Source organism: Zingiber officinale, chromosome 1A (assembly GCF_018446385.1).
Source record: "Zingiber officinale cultivar Zhangliang chromosome 1A, Zo_v1.1, whole genome shotgun sequence".
NCBI lineage: Eukaryota > Viridiplantae > Streptophyta > Magnoliopsida > Zingiberales > Zingiberaceae > Zingiber > Zingiber officinale.
In genome coordinates, this window is record NC_055987.1 from 59,320,800 (window position 1) to 59,327,413 (window position 6,614).

At 40.2% G+C, this 6,614-nt stretch overlaps 1 non-coding gene across 1 annotated transcript; it reads left to right on the forward strand.

The window, feature by feature from the left end:
* The first annotated feature begins 6,037 nt into the window (after nt 1-6,037).
* On the forward strand, nt 6,038-6,143 carry LOC122039277. Its single transcript, XR_006128134.1, has one exon. It is a non-coding gene; the product is annotated as a small nucleolar RNA R71 (small nucleolar RNA).
* Nucleotides 6,144-6,614: the final 471 nt, after the last annotated feature.

Genomic DNA, 6,614 nt, shown 5'->3' on the forward strand with positions numbered 1-6,614 from the left:
GATCTAATTGATACAAGCAAGACAATGTCATTGAAACAAGAAAATGGCAAATCCATAAGAGATTACATCAATCCATCATACAAATACTCCCTTAATCCTAGAATACAAGATCTACTCCATGAATCGAGGAAGAAAACCCGAAGAAATAAAGATTACAAGCATTTCTTAAATCCCCAATCCAAGAAACCAAGAAGAGGGGGAAAGAGAAAACTTATCTACGAAGAAGCCTCGTCTTCGGATCCAATCCTCGCTCCGGAGTCGAAATCGTCAAGATCTCCCTTAGAATCGCCCAGAAATCCTCCCAAGAATGGGAGGAAACCACCAAATCTTGCCTTCTCCCAAAAGGGGGAGAGATCCCCTTTCAATTCATGAAGGAAGGTTTAAATAGAGGAGGAAATCGGGCGCCACACGGCCCCACGACACGGCCGTGTGAGATCCACACGGCCATGTCCAGTTCCTTCTCTGCCAATGCTGCACGGCCGTGTGGTGCACACGGCCAAGGCCCTCCTGCTCTCTGGAAATGCTACACGGCCGTGTGGTGCACACGGCCTCACACGGCTGTGTAGATCCACACGGCCACCACCTGCTTGGCCTCTGGAAACCTCACACGGCCGTGTAGATCCACACGGCCATGTAAGGCATCTGCTCTGATTTCTTCAAATCAAGACACGGCCGTGTGAGATTCACACGGCCATGTCCTCTTCCCTTCCTGTTAAGACTACACGGCCATGTGTGGTACACGGCCTGATGCTCTCTCCCTTCAATTACTTCCAAGCTTGCCCGAGGACGCATAATCTTCACCAATTTCGACTCCTGTGTACAGAAAATGCACAAAAAGCAGATCTCCGAACCAAAAGAGTAAATATGCTAAAAGGAAAGCTGAAAGTATAAAAATGCATAGATCAAGCATGCTCAAAGTATGTAAATGTGCGTAAAAACATGCATAAAAGAGTATATAATCTACGCACATCACACCCCCAGACTTAAACCTTTGCTTGTCCTCAAGCAAAATGCTGCAGTCTAAATTCATATGTTCTACAACACATTCATAAAACCTAGTGCACTTTCCTAATTCTATCAAAAAGTTTCATTAACAAGTATGATCATGGAAACAAGTAAAGTATGGTTCAAGCATAAGAATCTTGTGCACAGTGTAAAAGTAACTCAACACCCTTCAAGTTTCAATCCATGTCCTAGTCAAGTCGTCATCAAATTTGAATTCCTAATGTTTCCAGTGAAAGACAAGTAACCAGTGATAGACACTTACTCACCATTCACTTGGTTCATATTTCTCAACTAACCCAAGGTCTCAAAGGTGAGCTCAATCTCAAGAGAAGCTAAACAGTCATTTCCCCAGTAACCTAACTCGGTCTCAAAGGGGTGACTTGCTAGATTCCACTCATGACAACTATTTTTTATATCCTTTTTTTTTTTTTTTATAAGTGTTTGCATTGTGCAAAACTTATTCACAAATGTACTTTTAGCACACATGTTGGGATATTTTGATTTTTCTAAATGAGCTTTAATGATTTGAGTCTCATCCAGTAACCAAAATGAAAGTTGAGAAATCACCATGGAAACCAAGTACTAAGCAAACAAGATGAATCATGACTATTTCAATGACATCAACTATTCAAGCATCAAGCACAAGTGTAGTGAAGATAAAATCCTTAAGGTCGAACCAAAACTAAAACTCATCACCATAAGATTCTTAGCTTATTAATGCTTCCCAAGATAGAAAAAAGAACTACACAAAGTTTACTACTAGCATCATTCAAACATCATGAATCAAGACAATAATCGTGCTAACATTTCACTTGAATCCAAGAAAGCATATAAGTGAAGATTTGATGTTCTCAAAAATTTCTTTTGCCATGATTATTTCAAAAACAAGCAAAATAAAGCAACAAGCAATGAAAATAAGAACCAACATGAAAAACTAACAAAAACTAAAAATTGAAAACCAAACTAAACAATACATGACACCCCCCCCCCCCAGACTTAAACTTTTCATCATCCCGATGAAATCAATATGGTGGAGGAGGTGGAGGTGGACGAGGAAAAGGGGGTCTACGACGTGGTTGGACAATAGGAAAACTAGGAAAACCTGGAATCTCACCCAAAGATCTATGATACTCATATAAAGCATCTACTTGTTGGATAGTAAGTGTCATGCTCTGCATAAAATCTCTCATCCTAGCCTGATCAGTATCATAATCCTGCACAAACTCAGCCACTTGACCTTGAAAATTCCTCGTAAACTGAAAATAATTTTGTACCTCCCTAAATTGATCATCAGATAAAGAGAAGCGACCCTCCAACATTTTTCGTTGGGCATCTTGCTTCTCATGAAGTGACTCTAAAGACGCACGAAAATCTGAAAAATCAAACCTAAAGGATCCCGTGCCATATGCAAAAGAATGCCTAGCAGGCTCCATAAAATTAGAAGGCTGCGGGTGTCCAAATGACGGGGGCTCATGATGTGGCTCAGTGTCTCCAGGTATAGAAGGGTTATCCTCAAAATCCAACTCAAAAATTACCCAATTAGCCGGGTTACGGATAGTAGTTCGTTCAGGAAAAGGAAGGGGTAAAGGAGAACCACTCCTCCTAGGAAACGCGAAACCATTCTCATCCCGAACGATCAATTTCATAGCAAGACATGCATCAATGTCAATCATGTCATTACCATGAATTATTTCCAACCCATCAACATCAAGATTTAAATTATAAGCTATTCGGGTAATCAAACCACCAAAAACAATTGATCCCAATGATGCCCTAGCAGATCTTAATAAGGTTTGAACAAAATGAAAACCAGAATCAAATTCAACCTTATAAAGCATAGCCCATAAAGCATAAAGCTCTATCTTTTTAACCACCCCATCACTCTCTCCCCTACCAAAAATAGTTTTACTCATGACTCTATGTAGATACCTAAAGATGGGGTTTTGCATATTGGAGGCCTTAGCTCTTGAAGGCTCATAAGGTTGACCTAACCCAGTTATTGCATTCCAAAATTGATTCCAATTAAACCTTGGATCAAACCTACGAGGGCTACCGGTGGTTATTTCAAAACAAGAATTAAAGTCACTAAATGTCCATAGAAATTCTTGATTCATTAGTCTAAATGAGATTTTTCCAAAATAATCATCTTCATTAGTAAAATGGACATCCAATGAATTTAAAAATTCCAAAACAAGACGAGGATATGTAGGAAAATGTGTGTACATAATATCACCCCAATCTAAAAAATCAATCATCAAATCTACATCTTCCCTAATTCCAAGCATATCAAGAACAGTTGGGTCCATATATCTAGTACACACTATCTTTCTATTGACAAGAATTGCAAATCTAGTTACTTGATCATCATTTCTAAACACGATATTGAATTCATTGTCATTACCTTCGTTGCGTGAAGTCCTTTTGCCTTTGCCCTTCTCTGGTTGTTTTCCCTTGTCCTTTGATGGCTCCTCCTCTTTGTCCCCACTGGATCCACCACCTCTTTTGCGAAGTTTCTTCAAAATGTTGGACATCTTGATGAGTTTAGATAGGGGAAAAGTTATCTAGGGTTGGAAGAATTAAACTCAAAGAACAAAACTTCAAAGAGCAAGGATCTTAGGTTAGGAGGATGAAAAGTTAAGAGGAGAATCCGGATCTAAGAGATCTTGAGAGATTAGAGAGGAGTTTTTAAGAGATTGGGAGAGAGAAAGATGTTTTGGAGAGTTGGGGGTGTGTGGAACACGGCCAAGATCTGCCCGTGTGAGGTAGAAGAAAGACTTTAATAGTTCTCCTACACGGGCCGTGTAGATCTACACGACCTCCCCATCTTTCCTCTCGGGATTCTTTACACGGGCCGTGTAGATCCACACGGCCTCCCCCTCTTCCTTCTCTGGATTCCTCGCACGGCCGTGTCTGGGACACGGCCTCTCCATCTTTCCTCTCGGGATTCTTTACACGGCCGTGTTTGAGACACGGCCAAGATCCTTTTCTCCTCGGAAGATGCTACACGGTCGTGTCTGGATGACACGGCCTAAACACTTCCCTTCTCTGCAACTTTTGTCTGGCCGTGTATAGCACACGGCCGAGCTCCGTTTTGCACCTAACCTGAAAACAAAATCAAAAGAATGCATCAAACTAAAAGAAATTTAGATACAAATCAAAACTAACTAAAAGAACCCTTGGGTTGCCTCCCAAGAAGCGCTTGTTTAAGGTCTTTAGCTCGACCAAACTTTATCATTCGCTTCTTTTCCTCGCCCTTGGAGGACAGATATACTTTTCATTTTTGTTGGGAGATCTTCTCCCAACATCTTCCACCACATTGTCTCCTTCGTTTGGTGGCCTTCCATGAGGATGGAAGTTCCATTCCTCAAGTTTATAAATGCTTGTCCTGCTACAAGCATTTAAAAGAGACGAGACATGGTTAGAGATATTAGATAAATCATATTCCAACTTTTCCTTACCAATTACCAAAGAAAGCTTATGATTTTTTACATCAATTATAGCTCCAGCTGTAGCAAGGAAAGGTCTTCCTAATATGATAGGAATCCTAGGGTCCTCTTCCATGTCCAACACGACAAAATCTGTGGGAATAACATTCCCATCCACCTCTACTGGCACATCTTCTATAATACCCAAAGGGTACCTGCAGGAATGATCGGCAAGTTAAAGTGTCATAGTAGTAAGTTTAATGTTTTTGAGACCTAATTTATTACAAATTGACTAGGGAATGAGGCTAACACTCGCCCCCAAATCACAGAAAGCTTTTTCAAAAAATTCTTTTCCTATGTTGCAAGGAATATAAAAGCTCCCTGGGTCCTTCAGTTTTGGAGAAGTGTTCTTCTCAAAAATAGCACTACATTCCTCACTAAGCGCAATGGTCTCGACCTCTCCTCTTCTTCTCTTGTTTGACATGAGATCCTTCAGGAATTTGGCAAATCTAGGCATTTGTAGAATAGCATCGATAAGAGGTACCTCTACACAAATTTCCTTAACTTTTTCTAGAAACTTGCCAAATTCTTCATCTTTCTTGAGCATTGTAAGTCTTTGAGGAAAAGGGGAAGCTTTGCTCTGATGGTTCAGTGGAAGAGTTTCTTCAACCTCAATGGTACTCTCCTCATTAGCTTGAATCTGATTTGGTATAGGAGGAGAGAGCTCTTCTTCTTTTTGTATCCCTTTTGAAGCAGTCGCTTGGGAGTCTCCCAAGGTCCGTCTGCTCCTAAGCTCAATTCTATTGCAATGCTCCATAGGATTCACATCAGGTTTTCCTGGAAGTTGTCCTGGTACTCTGGATGAAGAGGAAGCTAGTTGGGCAATTTGACTATCCTGGATCTTTTGATGCTTTTCAGAATTATCCATTCTCTGAATGAGCTTTGCTAAATCTTGCTTCATTTCATTCTGACTTGAGATAATTTCTTCAAGCATCTTTTCAACATTTGACTTTGGTAAGCCTTGAGAAGATAGATGTTGAAAATTTTGTTGCCCAGCTTGGAAATTTGGTCTTGCCCCCATAGATGGTCCTTGATCTTGATTATTTCTGTAAGAAAAATTTGGATGACTCTTCCATCCAGGGTTATAAGTATTTGAGTATGGGTTGTTCTGCCTTTGATTGTAACTCATGATTGCATCACATTGTTCAAGTTGATTGATTTGTGCAGTGATAGCTCCCAATGGACATGAGTCATTTGAATGCTCTGAACTCCCACATACTTCACAAGATGTACTAATAGCATTGACCATATTAGTACTAGCCCCCATATTCTCAAATTTCTTTGTAAGAGCGTCCAATTTTGCAGACAAAAGAGTGACTGCATCTACATCAAACTTCCCTGATGCTTTGATTGTTGGGTTTACAGAAGAATAGCCACCACTTCTTTCATTTGCCCATTGATGATGATTTTGTGCTACACTTTCAATGATTTCTTCGGCTTCATCTAAGCTTTTGTTCATAAGTGCCCCTCCAGCAGCTGAATCAAGGGACACTTTGGTATGATAATTGAAACCATTATAAAAAATGTGCAACACTAACCATCTTTCCAACCCATGATGTGGGCATTGTCTGAGCATACTATTATATCTATCCCATGCTTCAAAAAGAGATTCTGAGTCAGTTTGCTTGAAGCTTGCAATTAAATTCCTCATATGAGCTGTTTTGCTTGGTGGATAGAACTTATCAAGAAACTGTTGCTCACACTGCTCCCAAGTGGTGATGCTATTAGGGGCCAAAGAATTCAGCCATTGCTTTGCCCTATCTCTTAGAGAAAACCCAAATAACAATAATCTAACTGCATATGAAGGAACTCCATTCATTTTCATGGTACCACATATTTCATAAAAGACCTCTAAGTGTTGATTGGGGTCTTCATGAGGTCCTCCACCAAATTGGTTCTGCTGCACCATAGATATGATTGCGGGTTTGATCTCAAAGTTATTAGCTTCCACTGAAGGTCTTGAAATACTAGATCGAAAACCTCTTGCATAGGGTGCAGCATAATCCTTGAGTGGTCTATTTGCCATGTTCAAATGTTCCTGTTCTTCAGTTTGCCTTTGCAGAATTCTTCTTTTATGGAAAGTTCTATCAATCTCAGGGTCAAAAGGAAAGAATTCCCCTGCAA